Here is an 18,307-nt window from a genome sequence, read left to right as displayed (position 1 = left end):
CCCACCAACAAACACCAGGAAGCCCCTCAAACAGGTCCCCGGAAACGCTACATTGAGCAAGATGTCAGAAGAAATAGCAAAAAAAAAATCTGCATGGATTTTGTCCTAGACACTTCTATCCGTTATTAGACCTTCACAGGAATGCCCCAAGAGACCCGCCAACCCACCCGCCAAAAAGCACACGACAACACCCCCAAACAGCCAAAAAGCAAAATCTCATACTTACAATATCTCTCGGTCTTCGGTCCAAACGCGCTGTGCAGCTAGGTCATCATCATAACTCCTGTTTTCCACCACGGATTTCCTGAAAAGCAAATGCAATCAAGTTTAGACTGTCGCAGCAGTGCTCCGACAGAGACACCAAAACCCACCAACAAACACCAGGAAGCCCCTCAAACAGGTCCCCGGAAACGCTACATTGAGCAAGATGTCAGAAGAAATAGCAAAAAATAAATCTGCATGGATTTTGTCCTAGACACTTCTATCCGTTATTAGACCTTCACAGGAATGCCCCAAGAGACCCGCCAACCCACCCGCCAAAAAGCACACGACAACACCCCCAAACAGCCAAAAAGCAAAATCTCATACTTACAATATCTCTCGGCCTTCGGTCCAAACGCGCTGTGCAGCTAGGTCATCATCATAACTCCTGTTTTCCACCACGGATTTCCTGAAAAGCAAATGCAATCAAGATTAGACTGTCGCAGCAGTGCTCCCAGACCCCAAAACTCACCCACAAACACCCGGAACCCCGCCAAAGAGCACCTCAAAGGCAAGCAAGTCAGCAAAAACGGCAAGAAATTTCCGCGTCATATTTGGTCCAAAACACTTTTATCCGTTATTAGAGCTTCACAGCAATGGGCCCAGAGCCGTCAACTCACCCGCAAAGAAGTAGAACACCTCCAAAAGTGCTGAGTCTTTCTTCATTGGGCGTAATCCAGCCCTCTGCTTTGAGGGAAATTGGAGTCTGGAGGAGGAGGATAGAGGAGCATGTTCTTCAGAACTTGTGAACCTGAGGAATGTAGACTGCGGCACCTTCAAATCAATAAGCAAACAAGTGAAGACAGTTCTGCTGATGGGCTTGTTTTTCGGATTAGGTGATTAAAGTTTGAATTAAATTAACTGTGCAAAACAAAGAAAGACAGACACACAGGAATAAAAGTGAATAAGGACGAAAAAGAAAGTTATTGATTCATTGTCTCATTTTCAGGGCTCGGTGTCAGGGAATAAGAAGAAGATTTCGTCATCATACTTTGCGAATTCAGGCAGGATGAGGTCAGTGTGACCGAACAGAGAACAAATCCCCTCATCTACGTTGCCGTCCTCCTGGTCTTCATGCGGCGTGCTTTCTCGTACTTTGTAATCTGGTGGTATGAGGTGCTGATTCATCTTGATCATTGTCAGCCGCTCCACATTTTTGGGCGAGAGGCGGCTCCGTTTGGGAGTTACAATGCCACCAGCAGCACTGAAAACCCGTTCAGAAGACACACTTGCGAGTGGGCAAGACAAATAGTTTATAGCCAGGTTGGAGAGCTGTGGCCACAATTGTTTTTTCCCATGCCAATACTGCAATGGCTCATCATTAAGAAAGACCTCTGTTGAGTGATTCAGATAGTCCTGCACCATCGACTCAAGGTCCTCAGCGGTTCCTCCACTTTGCTTACTTTTTGCTATGCCTGTGACATTTTTTCGAGAACCATACCCAAGCAAAGTTAGCCAATCCTCTACAGCAGCCACTGTTACTGTTGTGTCTGGTGCAGATGATCCGGTTGCCGGTGTCTTTAATGGCTGAGAGGTCACTTGTGTCACAGCCACAGGTGCAGAAGTGGATTTTTTTGACTGGGGATGGCCTGCTGATGCTGATGCTGATGTACTGCCTTCTTCTCCTTCAATATCCTGCCGTTCTTTTTCAAACCTCTTGGCTGACCAGGCTAGCCAACGTTTGTACTTATTAACATCTTCATCAGCAAAAGGAAAGAATGCTTGGCCTACCAGCGCCTTTTTGTAGCGTGGATCCAGAATAGTAGCACAAATGTAATGCTGTTCTGAGTTGATCTTTTTAAGACGTTCATCACCACGTAGGCGCTCTAATAATTTCTCCGACAAAATAAAAGGGTCTCTTTTTTTGGCATCTTTTTCAAACTCAGAAGACACCGCCTTCAGTTGGTGCTCCAGCATGCACAACAATGGGATAGCTCAGGGAGGAGCCAAGATGGCGGACGGGACGGACGTGTAATCTCCCGGCTCCGCAAGCCGTCTGCTTTCGCATCGATATCCTGACATTTATCCTCGCCTACACCGTGCTGAAACGGAGCTATGAATGCGCTGTGGCCGATTGCGTTCTTTTGAGGTCTCCGCCGGCTGTTTTGGTGCAGAACTCGCAGCGTTTGCCGACCTCTGATGCTGCTCTTGAGACCGGTGCTGATCGCCGCCGCTGGACGCTACGGGACGGAGCTGGTAGGACGAGCTGGGGAGATGCTGTTGGCTGAGGGAGCGTGACCGGTTACGGCGGTGGACGGGGTAGACCCTTTCCAATGTAGTGGGACTCCCTCTGCCTACGGAGTGTGTGTCTGCGAGACGGGAGCCCTTCACACGGCGCTTCCCTACACTACGCTGCTCGCACGCTAGACGGACTCCATCTTGGGGCGCCTTCTCAGCCGTGGTCCGCCCTGCATTCATCAAAGGCGAGGAGACTCTCTTTCTGCGCGGCCCCCCTGACCGGGGGTCGCGTTTCCATCGGTGGTTCTAACGCTTGTTTTCTTTGTAACGAAATTGCCCCCTTTCCTCAAATGTGGACTCACTGACGGGGTGATAATGGCGCCTGCCTTTCCCGACGGAGAGATGGCTGCTTCCCTATCCCAAATATGTGATGTCCTGCCTGTCCCCGAGATGGAGGCTGCTCTGAGGGCATCGTTGCGCGGTGCGGACCGGCTAACGTCGCAGAGCGACCTGACTTATGGAGATATCCTGGCTGCCCTTACAGACCTGGGGGCAACATGGCGGCGGACCACCCGAGAGCTGATGTGGAAGATTGAGAGAGCTTCGTCTGGCATAACGCGACCGGAGCTGGCTGGCCCCCTGCTGCCTCTAACTACTTCTGGACCGGATACAATGTTGCAGCGTGAGAGGGCGGAGGAGCGATGGGCCCCTGGCAGTCATGTTGGGTGTTTACTTATCGGTGAGGCTATGGTTACAGTGTTTCCTTCCACTTCGAGATCAGTGACTTTGCCGGCGCAATTGCTACCGAGGCTCCGCTTATCGCCCTTCCAGTTGATGACCCCCCTCGTTGTTTCTGCCTCTGGAGCCTCTTTCCTACAATGGTGGTGTGTGTGTCATCCTGCGATGGAAGTGGAGTTTATTGGTTTGGACACTGACATTGTAGTGGACTGGGGACGTTCATTGCCTCCTCCTCTGCTTCTTCTTTGTCGAGAGCGGCCATCTTGCTCCTTTGTTCTGCCTGAGGAGTGCTTGCGGCGAGGGCCATGTCTGAAGGGACTTTGTCGTTCTGGCCAGGGCTGAAGATGTTTTCCTCGTTGGCTTTGCTTGATCGGCTGGCGGAGACCCGGACTGAACTGCATTTTGCTCTGTTGATTGCGTTGATTGTGCTGATTTTCCCCACTTAAGATTGTAATTGCTACGTCCTGTTCTTTACTCTTGTTGATGGGGCGGCGGGTTTTGTGTTGGCCCGGGATCTGGGTGTGACTGATTCTGACCCTCTTTTGGTTCTATGTCTTCCGAATTTATTATTGTACACGGCGTAGTAGTTTTATATAGCTGGGGAGTCCGGGAGATCTGATTTTGGGTGGGCTCCTCCCCACCTTCCTTTTTCCGGGAGTAGTGGATTAGTTTATTCCTTTCTTACTCCCTATATCTCAAGTGTGAGGGGTTTTTCTTTCCTTTTTCTTTTCATTTTTCTTTTTCTTTCTTTCTTTTCTTGGTCTATATTTCGGATTCTTTAATGGGCGACATTGGTGTAGGGTGGGGGGAGGGATTTAGTTTTCTTTATTTAGTTTCTATGGGCCTTATTTTTTCTATCCTTCTGCGCTTTCTTACCTGTTTCTGTTCTGGGTCCACGATAGGGATTAGTAGGTAGGGGATAGCGCTGTAGGTGGTGCGTATATGCTGGCTGATTATCTTGTTGTTTTAATTTGTACCGCCTTTTTGTCCGAGGTGTTACCTTCTATTGTTGTTTCCAGCGAGGATGCCGCATGCCCATGTCGAGAAGTTATTATACGGACTCAGTTCTCCTTAATTCTTATTCTTTACTGATTTCTATTTTGAACGAAAAAACTTTAAAAATTAACCTTACATGCTCCTTTTCCTCGGCGACGTGATCCTATACAGTGTAACGTCCATTGATTGTTGTTATGTCACCTGATGCCGCTGAGGACCTACATTGCTTGCACTTGTGCTTCAACAGTATTGTGGCCAGCCTGACGGTTGTGGGCCCGTATTTGTTCTGTTGTTCATGCAAAATAAAGGTTTAAAAAAAAAAAAAAAAAAAAAACAATGGGATAGCTTTTCCCAAATTACAGTCCTCCTGGCTGACTGCACGCGTGAAGAACTCAAAAGGACGAAGCATGTCTCTCAGACTTTTAACTATGTCCCATTGCGCCGCACCCATCCGCAGGTCCATCTGAGCTGTACCCTCTGTTAAGAAATAGTGATCGAGTACCGCATACTGCTCATACAGACGCTCAAGCATGTAGAAGGTTGAGTTCCAACGTGTTGCCACCTCCTGGATGAGTGCTTTCACTGGCATTCGACGTTCAAGTAGCAGCCTCCTCAGATGCTTCCGGGCCTTAAAAGAATGGCTGAAATGGTTGCACATTTTGCGGCAGGTGGCCATTACCTCGAACGCTGTACTGTCTCTATCACTCAAGAATTTTTGAACTACCAGGTTGATACAGTGTGCCAAACACGGCACTCTGAAATAGTCACCCAGCGCCATGGCCTTAACTACATTGGCGCCATTATCCGTGGAAACATAACCAATCCGGCGTTTTTTTGGGGACAGCCAGTGAAAGACCTTTTTGTTAAACTCGTCCAAAATGTTTTGTGCTGTGTGACTTTTCTCCAAGCCAAACATGGCTAGTGTTGCATGTTTCCGAGCAGCTTTAAAAACTTGGTCCGGGTCAACACCTGCGTTTAGCTTTGCTTTAACACCTGAAAAAGAGACCCAGTGTGCAGTGATGCACATGTAATCAGCGCCTGCGCCACTGGTCCACATGTCTGTTGTCAGATGTATAGTGTGAACAGCACTCTTCTGCAAAGCTGCCCCAATCGCCTCCAGCACATCTTCATGTAGTGCTGGAACCGCAACTCTGGCAAAATAGAACCGGCTAGGAACCTTCCATTTAGGGCAGAGCGTTGCCACTAATTCTAGAAAACCTACCGCTTCTACAAAAGAAAAAGGGAGAAGGTCCACAGCTAGCATTTTAGCCAGCTTAGTGTTATACAGACGCGTCAGTGGGTGGTTGCGTTCATATGGCGCGTCTGAAGAAAACATGGTTCTAATGTTGCCCTGGACCAAGCATTTACGGGATGATAATGACTTCGTTGACGCAATTATGCTCGCTGGTGAACTTTTGCGCGTTGGTGTCTCACTCGCTCCAACACTCTTAGTGTGCCTCTCATGGGGTGTGCTGCTGACAGGGGTACTGGGTGTAAGTGAAGTGTTTGACACGTCTTCTTCCTCCTCGTCATCATCAGATGAAACATCAACGTTTTCTTGACTTCCAATTCGGGCTTCCTTGATCGCCTTTAGGTGCGCAAACCATTGGACAGTGTGCTGTCTCTTAAGATGACCTCTCTGGCCTCCGGTACCATAGTTGGTACCTGACTTACCACGACTAACTGCAACCTTACAAAGGGTACAAATGGCGAACGTTTCCCTTTTTGGGCAAACAGTAAAGAAGTCCCAAACTGGTGACTTGAAGTGTCTGTGGGCCTGGAGGAGGTGGCGATACTGGTGGTGGTGGTCATGCTGCTAATGCCAGATGAAGTGGAGGATCTGGATTGCCCAACTTTTGTACGTTGTGCACTTTCACCGCCACTAATTAAGGTCGAGGTGGATGGAGGTCCCTTCTTGCCAGAAAGAAATATGGAAGCGGTACGAGTTGGTGTACTACTTAACTCCAATGATTGTGGTGGTGTTTCCACTGCCTCCTCGTCGACAACATCATCATCATCACGCTCAGCAGCTTTTCGGGCTAGGGTCAAAATGTCTGTTTGCTGCATGCCCGCTGGGGCTGCAGTTACCTTTATGATGACTGGGTCGTCGTTGTCAGAGTCTTCATCAGCAGCAGTATCCGCCACTTCTTGCTGAGCCTCATCATCACACTCCATAACTCTGAGACTTTGGACGAGCTTCCTTTTACGCTTAACTACCTTTGTCAGATCATGGTGTGCCTCACCCTCAGACGGCAGTGGTGCTGGTTCCCAATTTTGATCCGTATCATCAGAAGAAGGTGTGCTTGAAGAAGATGTAGACACCACCCTTGATCTCTTCCTTGCTAGGGGTGTGGAAGACAATGAATGATCATCAGGAGGAGTGTCTTCCTCAAATGATACCTCGCCTTGATTGTCGATTTCCTGATGTGCCCCTACTTCGGGAGGAACAACTATTGTGGGCACTTGTGACCCTCCATGCACCTCTGCTTGCGCATCTCCTTGCGCTGCCTCTCCTTCCACATGTACTTGGGCTTGTACTTGCACATGTGATAGTTGTTGCGGCTGTGGTTCAACACTCGTCAGATGAGCTACAACAACCTGTGTTGATTGAGGGACATTGCTGCTGCTTTCTTGCGATGAGCCAACATCACTGGTCGATGGTGATTGAACAACTATACTGGCTGCCTCTGCAGCACTCAAGGGCTTGGACTTAAGTTGGCGTGGTGGTGGTGGTGGCACTGAGCCCAATGGAGCGGGGGTGCTGCTCCCAGCTTGGTCCCCAGCAGATCCCGCTGCTGCTGCAGGCATACTTTTTTTTTTACTCCCAAAAAAAGGGGCGGCCAGCACACCAGTCTCCTTGGTAACTTGCTTCTTCTGCTCCTTACTGGCACCTTTCTTGCTCGAGGAGCTACGGGTAACTTTTTTTGGGGCCATCTTCTTCAGAGCAGGTCAGAACAGCAGGCAGCAGTTGCACGAGTTGCAGAGTTGTCTGTGTCCAGACGTGACGTCGCGTGACGTTATGCTGCACACACACACCGCTGCAGGACTTCTTCCTGGCACTGGTGGTTCTCTTGAGTCTTGTGCACCTAAAAGCAATGGAAGACAGAGGAACATCAGTTCAGTTATACACCCCAGAAAATCGACAAAACACAGAAAAATCAGCACAATCCCATGCCATCCATGATGTTTACATTGAAGACACCCCACAGAAAGACTAGGGCCATGCAAGTATGCAACACTCACTACCCCTGGGCATAATGGATGAAAAGTAGGCAAAATAAGTGCAGGCCTCAGACACTGCCTCTCTTCAAAATGGCCCCTTACACCCCAAGCCAGTCCATATCAACAGTACACCCCAAAAAAACAGAAAAACAGCCAAAAATCACCACAATCCAATGCCATCCAGGATGTTTACATTAAAGAGAGTGAGACCCCACAGGCACACTCAGTCCATGCATGACTAGCCCTTGGCAAAAGGCCACACCAGCAGCCCCAAAAAAATGACAAAAAACACAAAAAACAGCACAATACCAGCCCATCCATGGCCTCAATGGTGTTTAACTTCAAGAGGACACCCCACAGAACGACTAGGCCCATACAACACTCACCACCCCTGGTCAAAGGGCCCCACCAGCAGCCCCAAAAAACGACAAAAACGACAAAATTCAGCACAATCCCAGCCCATCCATGGCCTCAATGGTGTTTAAATTCAAGAAGACACCCCACAGAAAGACTAGGCCCATGCAACACTCACTACCCCTGGGCATAATGGATGAAAAGTAGGCAAAATAAGTGCAGGTCTCAGACACTGCCTCTCTTCAAAATGGCCCCTTACACCCCAAGCCAGTCCACATCAACAGTACACCCCAAAAAAACTGAAAAACAGCCAAAAATCACCACAATCCAATGCCATCCATGATGTTTGCATTAAAGAGAGTGAGACCCCACAGGCACACTCAGTCCATGCATCACTAGTACCCCTTGGCAAAAGGCCACACCAGCAGCCCCAAAAAAACGACAAAAAACACAAAAAACAGCACAATCCCAGCCCATCCATGGCCTCAATGGTGTTTAACTTCAAGAGGACACCCCACAGAAAGACTAGGCCCATGCAACACTCACCACCCCTGGTCAAAGGGCCCCACCAGCAGCCCCAAAAAACGACAAAAACGACAAAATTCAGCACAATCCCAGCCCATCCATGGCCTCAATGGTGTTTAAATTCAAGAAGACATCCCACAGAAAGACTAGGCCCATGCAACACTCACTACCCCTGGGCATAATGGATGAAAAGTAGGCAAAATAAGTGCAGGCCTCAGACACTGCCTCTCTTCAAAATGGCCCCTTACACCCCAAGCCAGTCCACATCAACAGTACACCCCAAAAAAACTGAAAAACAGCCAAAAATCACCACAATCCAATGCCATCCAGGATGTTTGCATTAAAGAGAGTGAGACCCCACAGGCACACTCAGTCCATGCATCACTAGTACCCCTTGGCAAAAGGCCACACCAGCAGCCCCAAAAAAACGACAAAAAACACAAAACACAGCACAATCCCAGCCCATCCGTGGCCTCAATGGTGTTTAACTTCAAGAGGACACCCCACAGAAAGACTAGGCCCATGCAACACTCACCACCCCTGGTCAAAGGGCCCCACCAGCAGCCCCAAAAAAACGACAAAAAACGACAAAATTCAGCACAATCCCAGCCCATCCATGGCCTCAATGGTGTTTAAATTCAAGAAGACACCCCACAGAAAGACTAGGCCCATGCAACACTCACTACCCCTGGGCATAATGGATGAAAAGTAGGCAAAATAAGTGCAGGCCTCAGACACTGCCTCTCTTCAAAATGGCCCCTTACACCCCAAGCCAGTCCACATCAACAGTACACCCCAAAAAAACAGAAAAACATCCATAAATCACCACAATCCAATGCCATCCAGGATGTTTACATTAAAGAGAGTGAGACCACACTACAGGCACACTCAGTCCATGCACCACTACCCCTAGGCAAAAGGCCACACCAGCAGCCCCCAAAAAAAGACAAAAACAACAAAAAACAGCATAATCCCAGCCCATGCATGGCCTCAATGGTGTTTAAATTCAAGAGGACACCCCACAGAAAGACTAGGCCCATGCAACACTCACCACCCCTAGGCAAAGGGCCCCACCAGCAGCCCCAAAAAAACGACAAAAAACAATAAAATCAGCACAATCCCAGCCCATCCATGGCCTCAATGGTGTTTAAATTCAAGAAGACACCCCTCAGAAACACTAGGCCCATGCAACACTCACTACCCCTGGGCATAATGGATGAAAAGTAGGCAAAATAAGTGCAGGCCTCAGACACTGCCTCTCTTCAAAATGGCCCCTTGCACCCCAAGCACATGTTGCTTGTACCAGCCAGCACTCAAGATGGCCACCACCACCACCCACATGGCCAGTCCACATCAACAGTACACCCCCAAAAAACAGAAAAACAGCCAGAAATCACCACAATCCAATACCATCCATGATGTTTACATTAAAGAGAGTGAGACCACACCACAGGCACACTCAGTCCATGCACCACCACCCCTGGGCAAAAGGCCACACCAGCAGCCCCCAAAAAACGACAAAAAACAATAAAATAAGCACAATCCCAGCCCATCCATGGCCTCAATGATGTTTAAATTCAAGAAGACACCCCACAGAAAGACTAGGCCCATGCAACACTCACCACCCCTGGGCAAAGGGCCCCACCAGCAGCCCCAAAAAAACAACAAAAACAACAAAAATCAGCACAATCCCAGCCCATCCATGGCCTCAATGGTGTTTAAATTCAACAAAACAGTTGTATCATGCACCCATAACCAACCCTGGTCCTACTGGATACTGTGGCTACCCACAATATAATTTATTTAATGTTCTGAAAAAGTTCAAAAATTGTAGTTGCAGCAACTGTAATGCCCCAAACAAACTTACTTGTGAAAGTTGATTTCTAATCCAAAAGTGATCCAAAGAAAGTCAAAAAGGCCTCAAATCCAAATATCCAGCAGCACCCACAAAAAGTAATCCTTCCAGCTCCAGATCCAAATGAAAGTGACCAGGAGATGGACAAAGCACTGGGAGGAGCCTGCTGGACAGGAACAGGAAGTTGGAGACTGTGGGGCACTTCCTTCCCTCCCCCCCCCAAAAAATTGACTCCTTGCAAAAAAAAAGGCCATGCAAATGTCAACCTGAGGAGTGATTCTGATAAAAATCATCATTTTCTGAAGGTTTATCCTGTTTGCTGGTGGATTTCTTGTGCAGAATTGCAAAATCTCTATTTCGCGAGTGCGAGATAGTTCCTTTCCGCCGCAACTACGTGTTCGCAATTGCGAACTCTCGCGAGGTGTGCTGTGCAAGGTGGCAAGCCGTGATTACGTATTCGCGGGCGCCAAACTCCCGCGGGATCACGCAGCAAGATCCAAAATGGCGCGGCACTCGCAAAATATGATCGAGAAAACCAACTCGGCAAACGCTTAATGACGGAAAGTGAACGCCGTGCACCACGCCGCGCGCCGCAACCAAGCAAAAAATCCGCCGCAAGCGGATTCACGGATTTTCGACAAATTCGCGAGAGTTCGCGGATTGCGAATTTGCCGAAAATCCGAAAAATCCGCGAGCTGAGCGGATTTTACGCCCATGGTTAATCAGGAGTGTGTAATAGTTGGTGAGAATGGACATGGTTTAGACATATAGTATGATAGGTAAGTATGTGTCATTGTCAGATTGAACTGGCTGGCGTTGTGTGTAACTGGTTGATTAATCTAGCATAGTGAGTTTGCATTGAATCTGTTTATGGGTCTAGTGCCCAGAGGTGCCATGTCGCGAGTATTAGGTGCCTGTGTTTCTACTCGGATCAGTCAGTGGAAAAGGTCTAGTGCCTATTGTTCTACAAGTGTCTAGAGTCTGCACAGGTAGCCGTCCGGGACTCAGGTGCTCATACTTGTAACTCAGACGTGATTTGTCGGTGAGTGATGTGTCGTCAAGGTCCTACAATAAGAAACACATGTGTTAGGGTAATCCTGGGCTGAGACATGGTAACATTTTACACTAGCAAACATCAACTTAATACAGATTTGGCCAAAATATCTGACACATTGATCACATTTTTAGCAGTGGGGAGATTTTTGAAACACAAGTGGGGATGTGGAGGGTGGGAAAAGGGGTAGGAAAGGGGGAGAGAGAATATCTGCTCAGCAAACAGTATAAACGGTCAGCCTTTATATTGTGTGATAAATACAACTTATTTACAGGTGGCTGTACATTTCTTTGTCCTGGTTCAGGCCATTGGGGAACTTAGTACCAGCTAAGAGGATAAAGCGTGATTCCAGTTACGGAGGGCGGCATTGCGATTGCCTCCTATTGGATTGGGATTTACAGTGTCAAGGCCGAATAATTTCGCCTTCGTCCAGTCGCCTCCGTGTTCTTTGGCGAAATGCCTAGCCGTGCTGTAACTAAGACCACTATTGGTTATAGCACGCCAGTGTTCAAGGATGCATTTTTTGATTGCAAAAGTAGTAGACCCAATATACCAGATGCCACATGGACAGACAATCGCGTAGACTACATATTCAGTATTGCAAATTATTATTTGGGGTGTCTTCCATTTGATCTTAGTTCTTTCTAAAGTAGTTTCTGTGATGTTGGTGCTATGTCTGCATGCTTTGCAATTTCCGCATTTGCGGAACCCCTTATTTTGTTTGAGCCAATTGTGTTCTTTGGGGCAAAGGTGGCTTCGGACTAGGATGTCTCTCAGTGATGTATTTCTTTCATATGTTATGGAGGGTCTCAGTCCTACTTCATTGCACAGTATGGGGTCCTGACTAAGAACATCCCACCTGTTTTTCAGGATTTTACGGATCTGATTGTATTGGCCACAGAATGTGGTAATGAATCTGGTGGCAGGTTTGGCCTTTTCTTTGCTGCGAATTTCTGTGTTTGGTCTCAGGATTTCCTCTCTACATTGGGACTCAACTCTTGTTTCAGCTTGGTGTAAGTTTTTCTTAGAGTATCCCCTGTCTAAGAACCTTGCTTTCATTTCTTGATTTGCCCTTGTGTATGTTTCCTCAGAGCTGCAGTTGTGTTTTGCTCTGAGGAATTCACTGTAGGGTATGCCCCATCTGAAGCTAGGTGGGTGTGAACTGGCAGAATTGAGGATAGAATTTCCAGCTGTACTCTTTCTGAATAAGTTGGTACTTATTTTCCCTTTCTCCACAGTGAGTTTGAGATCAAGGAATTCACCGAGGTTTGGCTGTAGTGTCTTGTGAATCTGAGGTTAACATTGTTACAGTTTAAACAATCAACAAATTGATTATGGTTATTCTCTGTGCCCCTCCATGCAAAGAAGATGTTGTCTATGTATCTTAGCCACTTTGACACATTGTGAGCCCACTTTTCGGTTTGGTCATTCCATAGCACCTGCCTCTCCCACCATCCTAGCATGAGGTTGGCATAGCTGGGGCGAAGCAGGTGCCCATGGAAGTCCCTGTAGTTGTTTATAATAGATGTTCTCAAACATAAATACATTTTCCCTAAGGCACCACAAGATCATATCTAGTACCATGTTGGTGTGTTGTAAGTACATGGCTTGACGTTTTTTTAAGAAAAAATGGCAGGCTTTCAGCCCGTCTTCGTGTCGAATACTCGTGTAGAGTGCCTCTACATCTAAGCACACCAACCAATCCATGTTGTTCATTTTGATGTTCTCTATCTTTAAGTAAGAAGTCAGTGGTATCGAGTAAATAGGATTTAAGATCTTGGACAAATGGGAATAGGAAGTGATCCACGTATGTGCTGGTGTGTTCAAAAATACTGTTTTTGGAAGAGACTATAGGCCTCCCTGGTGGGTCTCTTTCAGTTTTGTGTTCCTTAGGTAGGAGATACATAGAGGGTGTTGTCGGTGTGTCGTTTTTAAGAAATTGTCTTTTGTCCTAAGATAACAGTTCTTGTTCATGCCATTCATTGAGTTTGTCATGGAATGTGGTTTTTAACACGTTTAAATACTTTTTATCCACCCTCCCATAGCAGGTGATGTCCTGTAATTGGCGAAGTGCATCTCTGAGGTACATTTCGCGTGTCATTATCACCTAGTTGCCCCCCTTGTCTGAGGGCTTCATGACTAAGTTCTGGTCCTTTTGTAACATGGTGAGTGCCTTCCACTGCTCTTTCTTCAGATTGCTTCTGCCAGGGTCTTTCTCTAATAGCGTCAGTAAATCTTGGGCAACTAGGTCACTAAATGTGTCAATGTTATCCCTGGGTAACGTAGGGACAAATTTCAATTATATTTAATAATTATTATCAATTAACACAAACAATGATTACGATTGTGAGTGGTCGAACCACCCCCAACTATCACAGTGGTCAGAAGACGGCTCGACAACCGTGCAGCGGTCTGACCGCCCAATTAGGATGCACCGCCCGCCGTGCTGGTTGGAAAGTGCACTTTAACCCTGGACCTAGTGCTGTGGCCCAGGAAAAGGACAGCAGCACAAGCTGCAGTGTTTTATTGCGCGTTCTGCACATCCATGCACTGTGTGGAGGCACCTGGTGCGTGGATATGTTTGGGGCACTACATGGGTCTACAGTGGACAGGGCCCTGCTTGGGGGCCCCAAAGTCCTCTTCCAGCAAGGGACATCATAATACAAGGGATGCAATTCCGACTGCCACCCTGACAGGATCTTAGATCCTGTCAGCGCGACATTCTTTGTACGTGACCTCTGTGTCGGACTGCCTGTATTATTATGTGGCAGTCGGACCAATAGCCTGTCTGTCGGGTGGACCTCCCAACATCGTAATCATGCCCTATATTCCCACAAACAGCATAACAATTAAAATGTAAGAGAAATAAACAAATTATAACACAATTAACACATGAAATAATAAAAACTTTTGGGTAATACATTTTTTAAAAATCTGCTTATGATTACTTAAATAAGTTCCCACCCATTCCTCTGCAAACTAAAAAACATTCACCTAAAATATCACTTAACAAATATAAGTTCACAATTAACATAAGGTTTAAGGTTAGGCAACAATTGAAGAGCATTGCCAAACTCTCACACATTTTTGGTAAGATCAAATCATGCTCAACAGGTGATCCGGCTTCACCACAGCAGTTGTATAAGGTCCAGAATGTGGTACTCCCAGTAATATTAGAAATTCTGAATCTTTCCATCATAAAAAGCCAGGTACGATCGGCATGGAAACACCACATGGTTAGAGCGCTTCTGAATAAACCAACATTAAATCCGGACGTACTGAGTAACTACCAACCTATATCTTTACTACCCATGGTCTTAAAATTTTTGAATAATACATCAACTCCAGTCTATCAGCATTTCTGGAGTCGCACAATCTTTTACACCAGTCCCAGATGGGTTTCCGCCCCTGCCTGGGCACCGAACCAGCCCTTGTCTCAGTAGTTGAGGAATCGAAAATGATTCTGGATCTGGGAGGAGCGATAGTGATTATTCTCCTAGACCTAAGCGCTGTGTTTGAAACGGTCAACTTTGACATCTTGGTGTACCGGCTCAGTAGTTTGGGAGTGTCAGGTGTGGCCTTAGAATGCCTACAATCGTATCTCAACGGTGGAACCTTTCAATTCTTCTCAGGAGATGTGACCTCCAGTCGCAGACAATTCAGGTTTGGAGTCCCACAGGGCTCATCCCTAAGTCCCACCTTGTTCAACCTATACATTAGGCCACTAGCGGAAGTAGTTCTTCCTTTTGGGATAAAAATCGTCACATATGCGGATGACACCCAGCTAGTGGTCTTGTTGAAACACCCGCACAATGCTCCCTCTGACTTAGAAACCTGCCTGGAGAGGGTGGCGACATGGATGCAAAACACCTGCCTTAAGCTTCATGGGGAGAAATCTGAGATTATATTTTTGGGAAATCTATCCAATACAGATTTCAAACTACAATGGCCTACTTGTCTGGGACAAGCACCTTCACCCAAGCCAAAGATTAAAAGCTTAGGAGTGTGGCTCGATAAAGCATTAAAGTTCGATCAGCAGGAGGTAGAAGTGGCAGGGAGATGCTATGGCATCCTTAAATTATTGAATAAAGTTCTCCCCCTTCTCCCCAGTTGGGAAAGAAGAACAGTGGTCCAGTCCTTGGTTCTCTCGTGCCTGGTCTATGGTAACTCCCTGTACTTGGGAGCGCCTCACACAACCATCCGGAAACTCCAAGTTGCACAGAATTGTGCAGCCAGGATGTTGTTAGGAGTTCCAAGAACGCAATCCGCAAAGCCATGTTTGGTAACTCTCCATTGGCTAACCATTAGGGAAATAATTAAATTCAAGTCCCTCTGCATTGCTCATAAAATCCTGAGGTCTAAAGTTCCCATCATCTACAACTCCCTTATCACCTTTTATCATCCTAATAAGAACCTTCGCTCCGCAGATCTGAAATTGGCCACTGTCCCTCAAATTCAAAGGAATCGCAGTGGGGGAAGATCATTCTCTTACACTGCAGCTAGGTTAAGGAACACATTGCCCCTGCATTTGCGCTCAGAGACGAACCTCCTTACATTCCGAAAGAAGCTGAAGATACGGCTGTTTCAGAATATTTGCTGGTAAACATCCCCTTCTTTGCTCTAGGTCGCTAGCACTGGAATGCCTAAGGGTAGCTATGCGCTTTAGAAATGTGGATCTTCTACTGTAGATGGTGCATGTCAGCCGACAAGCACATGTAGCACTGTGTGACTCACTGGTTCTTTTACTTCATGGTGATTCTTCGGCACCAGCCGGTGCACCGTATTTTAGGGTCTGGTCCGCCTTGTAAATGCCAAGAGTCGGCATTTACAACAAACGACCCGGCGGAGACAGAGGTTCCTTGCCGGCACGCTCGAGCAATCGCCAAGGCGACCCAGACCCTAAAATATGGTGCACCGGCTGGTGCAGAAGAATCACCTTTAAGTAAAAGAACCAGTGAGTCACACAGTTCTAGATGTGCTTGTCGGCTGACATGCATCATCTACAGTAGAAGACCAGACGAATCATACACCTAATAATAAGGCTGTCCAACCACTATCCAGTCCTGATGAAGACCTGCTTTAGATGCGCATAAATCAGCACATCGCCCCAAGGGTCAAAACGTCGATGTTCTATGTTATATATCCGTCTGCACAAAGTCCCATTTAACAAAAGGAACTATTTAAATCTCCTGTGACTATTGTGTCTTACAGTGGATATTCTAAAAATGTTTTTCCTCTATGTATTTATGTTTTGTCACTTGTAACACTTAGTCACCAGTCACGACCTAGACACTTTATGTATTCACAGTCCATGTGTTCTATGTATATTGGACAGCATATCTGATTCTTTGCAGAAAGCAAACTTTTGAAAAAGTGGAATACTAAAGATTTACTTTTTTCTTCTTCTTTGTGGTCAGTGTGTAATATTTGTATATATCCTTCATGGGAGATACGGCTATATCTATGTATTACGTACTATGTTAAATTGAAATGTTCTTTCCGACAGAACCAATGTTGTTTGTTTAATTACCCGCCCAGGTTCTGAGGTTTACAGGGTTACCCCCATTACACTTAATGGCCCAGCCATTGCTGACAAGGTTTCAGATTGCTTATGTGTGACATTCTCATAATTTCAGTACAATTATGAGTGACATTTCAACGACTATAAGTGGCACTTTCTCATGAGCAAAATCAAGCGATGAAGACCAGGGAAACATAAATATCAGAAATGACACACATTTGAGCAGAGCAGCCAATGTTTCAGAATGCCTATGTGTGACTTTGCCATACTTTCAATGGATTTATGAAAGACATTCAATGACTAAATGTGTGACACTTGGGACCTCATTACGATGGCGGTTGGACGTGCATCTGATCGCCATCGTAGCAAGATGGAGACCTGCTAATAAGTAGTTAGCAGCTCCACCATTCATATTATCATGCGCCCACCGTGCAGGGAGTCAGAAACATCCCTTTTTCAGTTGTGGCTTGTGCTGCAGCCCGGAAAAGGGCCACAGCACAAGCCGCAATAGAAAAAGGAATATTTTCAAACATCAATGCCAAAGGAATATTTTCAAACATCCATGCACCAGGGACCATGTGGATCATGGATGTGTGTCCATTGAAAGAGACAAATATCAAAAATCACGCTCATTTGAGCAATGAGAAACTCAAACTTTGCAGCAGGTGCTTTTAAACCTTTATTCAATTTCTAATTAATCAGCACCCTCCACCCATACCCCAGCATCAGGCGTGGCTGGACCACACATAACAAAGGGATCTGCAGCAACTCACTGAGCTATCCACATAAAATACAGTTCTGTAATATATTCTGGTAGACTTTCTTTGCAGTAGGCAGATTATCCCTCTATGTTACTTTATGGTGAGAGTCAAAACTGAAAGTGGACAAAACCCTGCCCTCTCTCCAGTAGTAGCACTATTCACCTGACATATCCCCGACACAGCAAGTTTCACAGTGCTGGGAACATAAAGCCTGCTTCATCTTACCGCCACAGTCAAGCAAGTATAATAAACCTTTTGAGCTAATAAATCAGCAAAACTTTAGTTAGACAAAACTCACTCCATAAATGGGCCTGCTTTTACAGCACAGACAGACAACTTTAGTGCGCCCATTTACACGGCCCTATTCTGTTCTGGAGTTCCCTCCCCATTCTCGTAACAAACACTTTAAATGTCAGCAGCGGGTTTAAAATTAATATGTGACTTACCTGAGTCTCTTGATAGACAGACTGATTCACTGAGAGTAGCTGCTGGCATTGCACCACAGATATCACTAGCCTGTCTCTTCTTTAGAATCAGAGAACAATCTGTGCTCCACTGCCTCAGCCTGAGACACCAGCTCTCACTGTGAGACTCACGCTGGGGCATAAATTGGGCTCTGCGTGGGCAGGGGACAGTACCAGCGCATGTCGAGGTCAGGAGAAAGTGAGCAGGTAATCGATTCTTGAACACCGGCTTCCTCCTTTAACTTTGGGCCATGCAGCAGGGCACGCAGCAGAACAGCAATGAATTCATGGGTCCTCCCAAACAAAAAGTGTGTCCATGTGGGACCTGACGCGCCTCAGGACCCCCCCCCCCCCCCCCGCACCCCAATATACATGGAA

This window comes from Lissotriton helveticus, chromosome 3_2, assembly GCF_964261635.1.
Source record: "Lissotriton helveticus chromosome 3_2, aLisHel1.1, whole genome shotgun sequence".
NCBI classification, from domain to species: domain Eukaryota; kingdom Metazoa; phylum Chordata; class Amphibia; order Caudata; family Salamandridae; genus Lissotriton; species Lissotriton helveticus.
The sequence above is the reverse complement of the archived record's forward strand: the minus strand, read 5'-3'. Positions refer to the sequence as shown.